Consider the following 13,596-nt stretch of genomic DNA (forward strand, 5'->3'; position numbering starts at 1 on the left):
TCACCAACACTTATTTGACCTGAAATGGCACCTTCTACAAACAGAATGAGGGTACCCCTATGGGCTCCCCCTTGTCACCAGTGATAGCCAACATGTTCATGGAAAAGTTTGAATCAGACGCCATCCAGACATCCACCCTGCGTCCTTCCCTGTGGAAGAGGTATGTGGATGACACTTTCGTCATTTGGCCACATGGCCTCCCAGCATTGAACCACTTCTTGGACCATATCAATTCCAGACACCCATCCATCAGATTCACCATGGAAGTGGAGAAAGATGGTAAACGGCCATTCTTAGATGTTCTGTTTGAGAGGGGACCTGACGGATCCTTGGGACATTCTGTCTACAGGAAAGCCACCCACACAGATTCCTACTTGAAACCCGATTCCCACCACCACCCATCTCAAAAGAATTCTCTCATCAAAACGTTATACCACAGAGCTCATGGCATTTCTGACCAACACCACCTGGCCAGTAAATTAAGACATGTACATCGGGCCCTCAGGATAAACGGATACTCTGACCGCACCATCCGCCAAGCTGTTTCTCCCACCATACAGAAACAGCCACATGAAACTCCGATCAAAACTATCACGTTACCATACATAGCAGGCGTGACCAAAAAGATCTCCAAAATTATATACAAACATAAGATTCAAGTCCGATTCAGTACAGTACATAAAATCTGTGATCTAATTCCATCTGTGAAAGATGTCATTCCTGACTTACAATACCCTGGAGTCTACAAACTGAGTTGCAGTTGTGGTGATTGCTACATTGGAGAAACGAAACGTCATATCTCTGATCGTGTCCGCGAGCACAAGTCAGATCTGAAACAAGGCAAAACTGATTCTTCCGCCGTTGCCGATCATTGCTACAATGCTGTGGGCTCTCATGAAATTGTCTTTAACGAGACTAAGGTGCTCTGCAAGCCTCCTGGCTACCATCAAAGGTTTGTATACGAGGCCATCCAAATATACAAACACAGACATAATTTCAACCGTGATGATGGATACAAACTTAGTAATCATTGGAAAGATGTTATTAACCATGCAAAAAAGATTTAACTACACATATTTGGAGTATTCCTGGCAGCGATTTCAGCCGCACCACCCCTACATAATAATAGACTCAGTCAACCATTCTACACAACAAATACTCATTTCCTGGCAGGGATTTTAGCCGCATCATCTCTACATGACAAAATGGCCAGTCCCTTTAACACGCACCTTTACCTCATCCACATCTAGTTTACACAACAAAGGCTCATTACTAACAGCGTGCTTCAGCCGCACCGAACCTCACAAAATAATATTCAGGGCCTACCTTGGCTCCTCCCACCCTCAACCACTATATATACAAATACTGTGTTCTTGGAATTTCTCTCACTTGATACAGCTATCGTGCTGTGACGGTTCCACCTGAAGACGGAAGCTTGTGTTGCCTCTGAAACGTCGTGATTTTTATTTTATTTTTATTTTGCTTTTATTAATTTCAATTTTTTACCTACGTGACTTTACCGAAAAAACCTAAGAATATGAATCCTTGCAGTCACGAAAGCTTCAAATCTAGAATTACTCACAATACCCCCACGGTGTTACCACGTGATACATTACCCACAATACCCCCACGGTGTTACCACGTGATACATTACCCACAATACCTCCACGGTGTTACCACGTGATACATTACTCCCAATACCACCACAGTGTTACCACGTGATACATTACTCACAATACCCCCACGATGTTACCACGTGACGCATTACTCACAATATCCCCACAGTGTTACCACGTGATACATTACCCACAATACCCCCACGGTGTTTCCACGTGATACATTACCCACATTACCCCCACGGTGTTACAACGTGATACATTACCCACAATACCCCCACGGTGTTACCATGTGACTCATTACTCACAATACCCCCACGGTGTTACCACGTGATGCATTACTCACAATACCCCCACGGTGTTACCACGTGGGGATATGTGTTATGTGTTGGTGTTAATAAATATGTGTTGCCTCCAAGAAGTACGTCTGCAACTCAGTTGAATCCATTACACATATATAGAGTTCGGGGGCTCGATAGGCCTACAATTTACCCCACCCTGATATTAGCGTGGCATATTTTTGGGTTTACTTGCTGAGCTGGCTGAATATGTCAAAGCAATCTCAAGAGGTCTATTTATGGTACACGATTAAACAGTTTTGCGATGTGGTGGTAGTTCCTATCAATAATTATTTCTTGAAGCCTGTGACTTTTATTTATGTGGTCAGTTTCTTTTAACATGCCCTCTTTCTATACCAACAAGCGTCATCCAAATTCATCTACTCATATTGCCACTGTAACATTTAAAAATACCTAGCAAATGTGTATAAGACGCGAGTTTGTGTTTTTACAAACAATCAAGTTTGCAAAATGATTGTGTTACAACAACCACCGTTCACCACTAAGTGAAAGCAACGTCATCGCGGGTCTTGTGTGTAGCTGTGCTGTGTCTGTATCAAGTGGTGTGGCTCTCGCCTGTGTTCCCGCCTGATTGGCTGCCACCAGTGACGCGGTGTAGACGTCATAAACCGCAAGGATGTGACGTCATCATCGCTCCGCCCACATGTGGCTCTAAACAGTCCAAGTGTGCGCACAGGAAATAGTGACGTCACAGTCCCAGTTATATTTATTGTGAGCAACACGAGGACCAGACCTCACTTACAGAAAATTGTCTCTTACATGTACAGGTGGTGCAATTGCACTGAGGACCAGTGCCAACTACGTGACCACATCCATAGTCTGACATAGAGAGCCATAGACTCCCATAGCAATCCACAGACTCGAATTGAGATCCCAACACACGCATAAAGACTCAGAGACTTACACAGACTCAAGGACTGCCACTTGAAGTTGTGCTTCAAAAAGAAGAAGAATAAGAGACCTGATGTTCGAGATGAAGAGCTATGGGAGGGAGGCTGGAAGAGGAAGACAATGGCCTAAAGAGACCGCAAAAGATCAACAACAGCATCAAAAGCAGGCCACAAGAGAGATGGAGAAGCAGGAGAAGAAAACCAGGAAAGAGACGAAGAAGCAGAAGAACAAAACCAGGAAAGAGAGGGAGAAGGAGCAGATGAATAGCGCACTAACCGTAACTAGTCTATGTATGCATGAGCAAGACAATCGAGAGAGAAAGGCCAAGCTAGAACAACTAGGGGCATGCGGGGTAACAAAACAAGATCTGAACACGAAGAGGGAAAAAGCCAGAAACCGACGCAGAATCGAGGCCACGGCACTAAAACTGTGGCGGAACAACGAGATGGAAAAGGAGCAAATCTCAGAGAAGAAATATTATCTACAGAGGCGGAGGAAGGAGGCTGCACATTTGAGGCTACGACGGGAAAAGAAAGCGGCAAAGAAGAAGCGACGTCAAGAGATGGAGGGGGAGGAAGTCTCGAGAGGCAGCATCATGATGAGGATGTCTCTCTGGTGGTGCAAGTTACGCTCTCGATGGGAGGGCAATGCCGTGTCGGTTACAGCAGAGAACAAGGAGGCGGAACAAGACAGCCAAGCGATGAAGGCCTTGCAAGAGACACCAGGCAAATTTGGGGCATTGACGCAAGATATGAAGGTACAGAGGGCGATGGCAAGAAACCGACGCAGAATCGAGGCCGCACGAATCAGGCGGTGGCGGATCAAACAGCTACCAAAAGAGCTAAAGGAGGAAAAGGCCTCGCGACTAAAGACGGGGGAAAAGGTGGACGCGTGCTTGAGGCTGCGGCTGGAGAAGAAGGCGGCAATGAAAAAGCGGCATCAAGAGAAGGAGGAGGTCGCGAGTGGAAGCGTGGCAATGTTCAGCTCAAGCATGGAGACCACTGGACCGACAACCTTGCTAGATATCAATGGAGAGGGGGAGAAGGGGACATTTGACAGCTTTATTCTGAATAACTTCATGCCGCTTCTCCCAGTCTGTGTCTGTGCAAGTGCAATACTCATCAATAGTCTATTTTTGAATGTAATTTACCTTTTTTTGCATTGTACATATCAACCTTGCTAATCGGAGGCACAGTGGAAGTAAAATCAACTAAACAATAGAAACAGTTAAAAAAAAGATTTGTCAATGTTATTGTTTTAATGGTTCTGTAAGTCAATGTGAATGTGAATTATTTTTAATAAATTGTACGAACCGATTTTTCGTGACTGGACATTTGCTACGTTAAATAGCGACAATGTTTGTGCACTCTGTTCCATTTTCGATTACTTCATGTTGTGTTTACGTTTTTGCTCTCCTCATATCGGCGACCCAGGTACCTCATGCAAATGTGCATGAGCGTGGTGTCTTGATTCCTCTCTAGGTGAAACATTGGAAACGTGAAATCATGCTCCATATCTTGTGTACGCATGTTCCTTTAAATCCATCTACCTACTTACAGACACTAAAAAACTCGACACTAACATCTTAATAATAAAGCAGAAAATACATATATTCCATTCCCTTCCCGAGTTGCAAAAATCTACCTTATGTTATAAGTGGGTTCAGGCCCCCACAGTGTTACCACGTGATTCATTACTCACAATACCCCCACGGTGTTACCACGTGGTACATTACTCTCAATACCCCCACGGTGGTACCACGTGATACATTACTCACGATACCCCCACGGTGTTACCACGTGACACATTACTCACAATACCCCCACAGTGTTATCACGTGACGCATTACTCACAATACCGCCACAGTGTTACCACGTGATGCATTACTCACAATACCCCCACAGTGTTACCACGTGATGCATTACTCACAATACCCCCACAGTGTTATCACGTGACGCATTACTCACGATACCCCCACGGTGTTACCACGTGACACATTACTCACAATACCCCCCACAGTGTTATCACGTGACGCATTACTCACAATACCCCCACAGTGTTACCACGTGATGCATTACTCACAATACCCCCACAGTGTTACCACGTGACGCATTACTCACAATACCCCCACGGTGTTACCACGTGATACATTACTCAAAATACCCCCACGGTGTTACCACGTGATACATCACCCACAATACCCCCACGGTGTTACCACGTGATACATCACCCACAATACCCCCACAGTGTTACCACGTGATACATTACTCACAATACCCCACGGTGTCACCACGTGATACATTACCCACAATACCCCCACGGTGTTGCCACGTGACACATTACTCACAATACCCCCACGGTGTTACCACGTGATACATTACCCACAATACCCCCACGGTGTTACCACGTGATGCATTGCCCACAATACCCCCACGGTGTTACCACGTGATACATTACTCACAATACCCCGACGGTGTTACCACGTGATACATTACTCACAATACCCCGACGGTGTTACCACGTGATACATTACTCACAATAGCCTCACGGTGTTACCACGTGATACTTTACTCACAATACCCCCACAGTGTTACCACGTGATACATTACTCACAATACCCCACGGTGTTACCACGTGATACATTACTCACAATACCCCGACGGTGTTACCACGTGATACATTACTCACAATACCCCACGGTGTTACCACGTGATACTTTACTCACAATACCCCCACGGTGTTACCACGTGATACATTACTCACAATACCCCACGGTGTTACCGCGTGATACTTTACTCACAATACCCCCACGGTGTTACCACGTGATACTTTACTCACAATACCCCACGGTGTTACCGCGTGATACTTTACTCACAATACCCCACGGTGTTACCACGTGATACATTACTCACAATACCCCCACGGTGTTACCACGTGATACATTACTCACAATACCCCACGGTGTTACCACGTGATACTTTACTCACAATACCCCCACGGTGTTACCACGTGATACATTACTCACAATACCCCACGGTGTTACCACGTGATACTTTACTCACAATACCCCACGCTGTTACCACGTGATACATTACTCACAATACCCCGACGGTGTTACCACGTGATACATTACTCACAATACCCCGACGGTGTTACCACGTGATACATTACCCAAAATACCCCGACGGTGTTACCACGTGATACATTACTCACAATACCCCCACAGTGTTACCACGTGACGCATTACTGACAATACCCCCACGGAATTACCACGTGATGCATTACTGACAATACCCCCACGGTGTTACCACGTGATACATTACTCACAATACCCCCACGGTGTTACCACGTGATGCATTACTCACAATACCCCACGGTGTTACCGCGTGATACATTACAACAAGAGGTTTCTCTAAGGTGGTCGTGGCCAAGGACCCCAGCTACTCCCCCCCGTAACTAGCGTAGTTAGCCTGGCGGTCCACCACCATAGGTTGTCTGGAAAAGGGGCAGTAACCCCTTTGTGTTACGTGTTGGTATTAATAAATATGTGTTGCCTCCAAGAAGTACGTCTGCGACTCAGTTGAATCCACTACACATATTTAGAGTTCGGGGGCACGATAGGCCTACAAGTTACCCCACCATGATAATTTAACTCTTTTGAAATTTTATTGAGCTTCGTGCCATGCCAAACAAAATAAAATATATTAGCGTGGCAGATTTTGGGGTGAACTTGCTCAGCTGGTTGAACATGTCAAAGCAGTGTCAAGCGGTCTTTTTATGGTACACGATTAAACACTTTTACAATGTGGTGGGAGTTCCTATCCAGGATTATTTCTTGAAGTCAGTGACTTTTCTTTATGTGGTCAGTTTCTTTTAACATGTCATCTGTCTATGCCAACAAGCGTCATCCAAATTTCTCTACACATATTTCCACAGCAACGTTTTATACATAGCCAGTAAATGTTTATAAGACGCGAGTTTGTGTTTTTACTAACAATCAAGCTTGCAACATGATTGTGTTGACAATAACCACCGTTCACCACTAAGTGGAGGCAACATTACCGCGGGTCTTGTGGGTAGCTGTGCTGTGCGTGTATCAAGTGGTGTGCGTGTAATTGGAGTGTATACCTGTGTTCCCGTCTGATTGGCTGCCGCCAGTGACGCGTTGAAGACGTCATAAACCGTGCGGAGGTGACGTCATTATTGCTCCGCCCACCTGAGAGCGCACAGGAAATAGTGACGTCACAGGCCCAGTTGTATATATTGTGAGCAACACGAGGACCAGACCTCCCTTACATCAAATTGTCTCGTACATGTACAGGTGGTGCAATTGCACTGGGGACCCGTGCCAACTACGTGACCACATCCATAGTCTCACATAGAGAGCCATAGCCTCCCAGAGCGATCCACAGACTCGCATTGAGATCCCAAAACTCGCATAAAAACTCAGAGGACCTACACAGACTCAAGGACTGGCACTTGCAGTTGTGCTTCAAAAAGAAGAAGAATAGGAGACCTGATGGTGGAGATGAAGAGTCATGAGGAGGCTGGAAGAGGAAGACAATGGTCTAAAGAGACCGCAAAAGATCAACAACAGCAGCAGAAAAAGCAGGCCACAAGAGAGATTGAGAAGCAGAAGAAGAAGACCAGGAAAGAGAGGGTGAAGCAGAAGAAGAAGACCAGGAAAGAGAGGGAGAAGGATCAGATGAAGAACGCACTAACCCTAACGAGTGTATTTTTGTATAAGAAAGACAATCGAGAGAAAAAGACCAAACTAGAAAGACTAGGGACATGCAGGGTAACAACACAAGATCTGAACACGACGAGGGAGAAAGCCAGAAACCGACGCAGAATCGAGGCCACGGCACTAAAACGGTGGCGGATCAACGAGATTGAAAAGGAGAAAAACTCAGAGAAGGAATATTATCTACAGATGCGGGGGAAGGAGGCTGCACAGTTGAGGCTACGGCGGGAGAAGAAAGCGGCAAAGGAGAAGCGACGTCAAGAGATGGAGGGGGAGGAAGTCTCGAGAGGCAGCATCATGATGAGGATGTCTCTCTGGTGGTGCAAGTTACGCTCTCGATGGGAGGGCAGTGCCGTTTCGCTTACAGCAGAGAATAAGGAGGCGGAACAAGACAGCCAAGCGATGAAGGCCTTGCAAGAGACACCAGGCAAATGCGGGGCATTGACGCAAGGTATGAAGGTACAGAGGGCGAAGGAAAGAAACCGACGCAGAATCGAGGCCGCACGAATCAGGCGGTGGCGGATCAAACAGCTACCAAAAGAGCAACAGGAGGAAAAGGCCTCGCGACTAAAGACGGGGAAAAAGGTGGACGCGCGCTTGAGGCTGCGGCTGGAGAAGAAGGCGGCAATGAAAAAGCGGCATCAAGAGAAGGAGGAGGTCGCGAGTGGCAGCGTGGCAATGTTCAGCTCAAGCATGGAGACCACTGGACCGACAACCTTGCTAGATATCAATGGAGAAGGGGAGAAGGGGACATTTGACAACATTATTCTGAATAACTTCATGCCGTTTCTCCCAGTCTATTTATGTGCAAGTGCAATACTCATCAATAGTCTATTTTTGTATGTATTTTACCTTTTTCTTTGCATTGTACATATCAACCTTGCTAATCGGAGGCACATTGGAAGTAAACCCAACTAAACACAGCTAAAAAAAAACAAGTGTCAAATTTATTGTTTAAATAGTTCTGTAAGTCAATGTGAATATGATTTCTCTTTTTAACAAATTGTACGAACCCAAGTCACTCATGCAAATGTGCTGAGCTCAGCCTGGTATCTTGAATCCTCTATAGGTGAAACATTGGAAACGTGAAATCATGCTCCATATCTTGTGTCGCATGTTCCTTTAAATACATCTACCTACTGACAGACACTGAACAATCGACACTCTAACATACATTTATAGAGTTCGGGGGCTCGATAGTCCTGCTGTGCACCCCTTCCTAACTCTTTGTAAATGTATTATGCGTCGTGCCATGCCAAACAAAGAGATGTTAGCGTGGCAGATTTTGGGATGCACTTGCCCAGCTGGCTAAATATGTGAAAGCAATGCCAAGCGGTCTATTTGTGGTACACGATTAAACAGTTGTGTGATTTGGTGGGAGTTCTTATCCGGATTGCTTTCTTGATGCCAGTGACTTTTATTAATGTGGTCAATAGTTTTTTAAGATGTTCTCTGTCTATACCTACAAACGTCATCAAATATCTCTACAAATTTTTTCACAGGAACGTTTTAAAAATACCTAGTAAATATGTATAATCCATAATATAGTTTTTTTGGGTTAGAGCGTGTAAATATATAAATGTTTTGTTAAAACCCGCCACTACCCATTGTATATTGTCGGGTCTTGAAAGAAAGAATACAAATTTAATGGATAAAAAAATGCGTAGTTATCCGAATTTATGCTAATTTATTAATCGGGATGATACAATGAATTGTATGAATTTTGATTTGAAGCTTTCGTGACTGCAGGGATTCATATTCTTAGCTCTTTCGGTAAAATAACTTAGAAATGAAATAATACAAAATAATAATAATAATACAAATATAAAGCAAAAAAAATTCTCACGACGCTTCGACTGCAACACAAGCAATCATCATCAGGTGTGAAATCCACAGCAAGAAATTTTGAAAAAAGTGGCGGTTTTTCCTAACGTCAGCACCACGGACAGCGATTTGGCAGTTGGCCAGATGGACGAGTCCATCTATGTTCGGAAAAGAGGATGGGGGAGCAGAAAATGGAATGCGGTCTGAAAGTCACCGTAAGCGTGAACACAATCAATTAAGACCCGAAATGGTTTATCAAATCCTTCCAATGATTGCTAAGCCAGAATCCATCTTCTCAGTTGAAATTGTCTCTGTGTTTGTATATGTGAATAGCCTCATGAACGAACCTCTCATGGTAGCCAGATGGCTTGCATAGAACCTCTGTCTTGGAGAAATCAATGTCATGTGAGCCCACTGAATTATAACAGTGATCTGCCACGGTCGAGGTGTTGATCCTTCCGTGTTTTAGGTCTGCTTTGTGCTCACGGATGCGGTCAGAGACATGTCGTTTGGTTTTTCCAATGTAACTACTACCACAGAGGCAACTCAGTTTGTAAACGCCAGGGTACTGTATATCCGGAATCACATCTTTTACAGACGGAACCAGATCACGGATTTTATGTAATGTGTTGAATCTGACCTGGATCTTGTGTTTATTCACAAGATGGATCCTGAAGAGGGTCCTTCTTCATGGTTGGAGTGATGGCTTTGCGGATTGTGTAGTCGGAGTAACCATTAGCCTTAAGAGCTTGGTGTACGTGCTTGAGTTCACTGGCAATGTGTTCCTGGTCAGAGATGCATTGGGCTCTATGGTGCAAAGTCTTGATAAGGGAATTCTTCTGGGATGGATGGTGGTGGGAATCCGGTTTCAGGTAAGCATCCGTATGGATAGCTTTTCTGTAGACAGAGTGGCTCATTGAACCATCAGGTCTCTTTTGTATTAGAACATCCAAAAAAGGTAGCTTGCCATCTTTTTCGACTTCCATATTAAATCTGATGGCTGGGTGTATGGAATTGATGTGGTCGAGGAATTGGTCTAAAGCAGGCCGCCCATGTGGCCAGATGACAAAAGAGTCATCCACGTACAGTGAGGGAAAAAAGTATTTGATCCCCTGCTGATTTTGTACGTTTGCCCACTGACAAAGAACTTATCAGTCTATAATTTTAATGGTAGGTTTATTTGAACAGTGAGAGACAGAATAACAACAAAATCCAGAAAAATGCATGTCAAAAATGTTATAAATTGATTTGCATTTTAAGGAGGGAAATAAGTATTTGACCCCTCTGCAAAACATGACTTAGTACTTGGTGGCAAAACCCTTGTTGGCAATCACAGAGGTCAGACGTTTCTTGTAGTTGGCCACCAGGTTTGCACACATCTCAGGAGGGATTTTGTCCCACTCCTCTTTGCAGATCTTCTCCAAGTCATTAAGGTTTCGAGGCTGACGTTTGGCAACTCAAACTCAAATTACCTGGGGGCCGCTGGAGGCAGTATCTGGGTGAGGCTGGGCCGCATCAGGTATTCCACAAAAAAAACTTTGCTAAAAAAATCCAAACTTCTCAAATGTCATTACTAACAGTTATTTAACTTCAATGGGTTCTTCTGAACATGAATAGAATATTGAAGAACATGAACGGTTCTTCTGAACATGGCTTCTCTTGCCTACTTCTTGCTGCCAGAGACCTGGCAGCGCTTCCTCTCACATAGCTGAGCCACATTTGGCTTGAGGGAGGAAGCAGTTGAGACCCTCAGTATGGCTTGAAGATGATCATCAGTAAGTCTGGACCTGTACTTGGACTTATTGAAGTTCAAGGTGGAGAAGAGCTTTTCACACAAATATGTGCTCCCAAAAAGGCACATGGTCCGCTTGAACATTCGGGAAAGCTCATGGAAGCTGGGGTTCAATTCTCGCAAAAATTGCCCAAGCTTGTCTTCTTTTCCACTCACCTCCCTGAACTTGGCTTTGAGGTCAGAGTTGCACTGCAGGTCAATGAGCTCCATTTGAAGCACAGGAGGGGCATCTTGCACATCAAAGGAGAAGGGATCCGCAAAAATTTGAAAAGTGGCTCTGTGCGTCTTTAAGTCTGCAAATCTGTGATCAAATTCCTCCTGTAGCCTCAAAATGGCATCAACATACTTCTCACCACTGAATGGTGTGCCTGCATTCAGGAGTGCCTTGCATGCTGGGAAATGGCAAAGGTTTGTCTGAGAGAGCTGGGCTTTCCATAACACAAGTTTTGTGGAGAATGCTCTCACGTTGTCATAGGCAGCACTGACGAGCTGCCCCTGGCCTTGTAACTTCTTGTTCAGTACATTCAGCTCATGCGTGATATCAACAAGAAAAGCTAAGTCCATGAGCCATTTGGGATCACTTAGTACAGGAACAGCCACCCCATCCTTCTCCATGAAGGCTTTCACTTCTGCTCTCAACTCAAAAAATCTCTTCAAGACGTTTCCCCTGCTGAGCCAACGTACCTCGGTAAAGTAGAGCACATCCTCATATTCTGACTTCATTTCCTCTAAAAAAAGTACGGAACATCCGGTGCTTTAAGCCCCTGGATCTGATTTGGTTGATGCATTTCACAACAACAGACATCACATTGTCAAACTTCAGGCATTTGCTGCAAAGGGCCTGCTGATGGATGATGCAGTGCAGAGCAATTGCCTCCTCCACACCCTCCTCTTCTAGTTTTCTTTGAACAAGTGCCACCAGTCCATTTTTCCTCCCTGTCATTGATGGCACTCCGTCGGTTGTTATTCCAACAAACTTCTTCCATGGCAAACCGGCATTCACAATGGCATCACACAGCTGGCAAAATATCTCCTGAGCGGTGGTGTGGCCATGCATTGGAATTACTGTGAGCAACTCCTCCATCACTTCAAAATTGTCATCAACACCACGGACATATATTGTGAGCTGGGCAGTGTCAGTGATGTCTGAACTCTCGTCAAGAGCGACTGAGTATGCATTGAAAAATTTGGCTTTCTCACGCAGTTGATCATAAATGTCACTTGACAGGTCAGAAATGCGCTCTGCCACGGTGTTAGCAGAAAGGCTGATGTTGCTAAACTGACCTTTCTTTTCCGGACAGACTATACTTGCAGCCTGTTAGATGCACTTTTTGATAAACTCGCCTTCTGTGAATGGCTTTCCTGCCTTAGCAATCATCTCACTAACCACGTAGCTTACTTCGACTGCTGCATTATTCTCTTTGGTTGCTTTCTTGAAGACATTTTGTTGCCTCAGTAGACATGTTTTAAGATTGGCAACCCGGTTGACTCTCTCATCTCCCTGGTATTTTGCATACTCCTCAGCATGTCTAGTTGAGTAATGACGTTTGAGGTTGTATTTCTTGTGCACCGCAACTTTTTCTGTACAAATAAGACACGTCGGGGTGCTCATGTGCTCAACAAAGAAATATTGCATCTCCCACTTTTCCTGAAATTGTCTGTGCTCGTCACCAACCTTTCTCTTCACTACAGGCTTTGAAAAAGACATGATTGGGGCTGTGTGACAAGATATATATTCATTCCACTTGCTGTCGCTCACGCAATAAAGTTTCAGTCAAGTGTTTAGGCAACCAGCGACGCACGGAGACGTAATTTCCGCAAATGCACGTCATTTCCGCTTTTTCCGGTAACAACAGGTGCGTAGATTATGGGGGGGGGGGGGGGTAATGCGTTCCCATCAGATTTCGTCCCGACACTCCAGTCACAGGCAGACACAGCTGTAGCGGCTGCTACTATACACGTTTCTCTGTTCAAAACACGGGGATCTGAGCCGGGATGAGCTGTGGATCTGCGCTTTGACGCGCTCCGGTGCGCGCACAGTGGAGAGCCGAAAGAGGGAAAGGAGAGGACTATTTGAGGCAGCGTCATTGTGTGACCACGGGGTTCAAATGCTGCTGGCCACTGTCGGGGCTTTTGTGAGGGTCGCTAGCCCCCGAGATCCCTCCCTCGATAATGCTAACGGCCGGGCTAGCATCATCAATCGCCCCCCCGCTGCTAGGTTCCTCACCCGTGGCGTGGGAACCATCGCCCGAGGATTCCCCTCCCCCGCGGGTCCGCGTAGCCGGCATGGCTAATTACCGAGTAGTATTCTGCCCCTCCCTACTACGATACCTCCCTGTCCTAATCGCGCGCCTGCAACCCACACGGAGC

Source organism: Lampetra fluviatilis, chromosome 61 (assembly GCF_964198595.1).
Source record: "Lampetra fluviatilis chromosome 61, kcLamFluv1.1, whole genome shotgun sequence".
In the NCBI taxonomy this organism is placed as follows: domain Eukaryota; kingdom Metazoa; phylum Chordata; class Hyperoartia; order Petromyzontiformes; family Petromyzontidae; genus Lampetra; species Lampetra fluviatilis.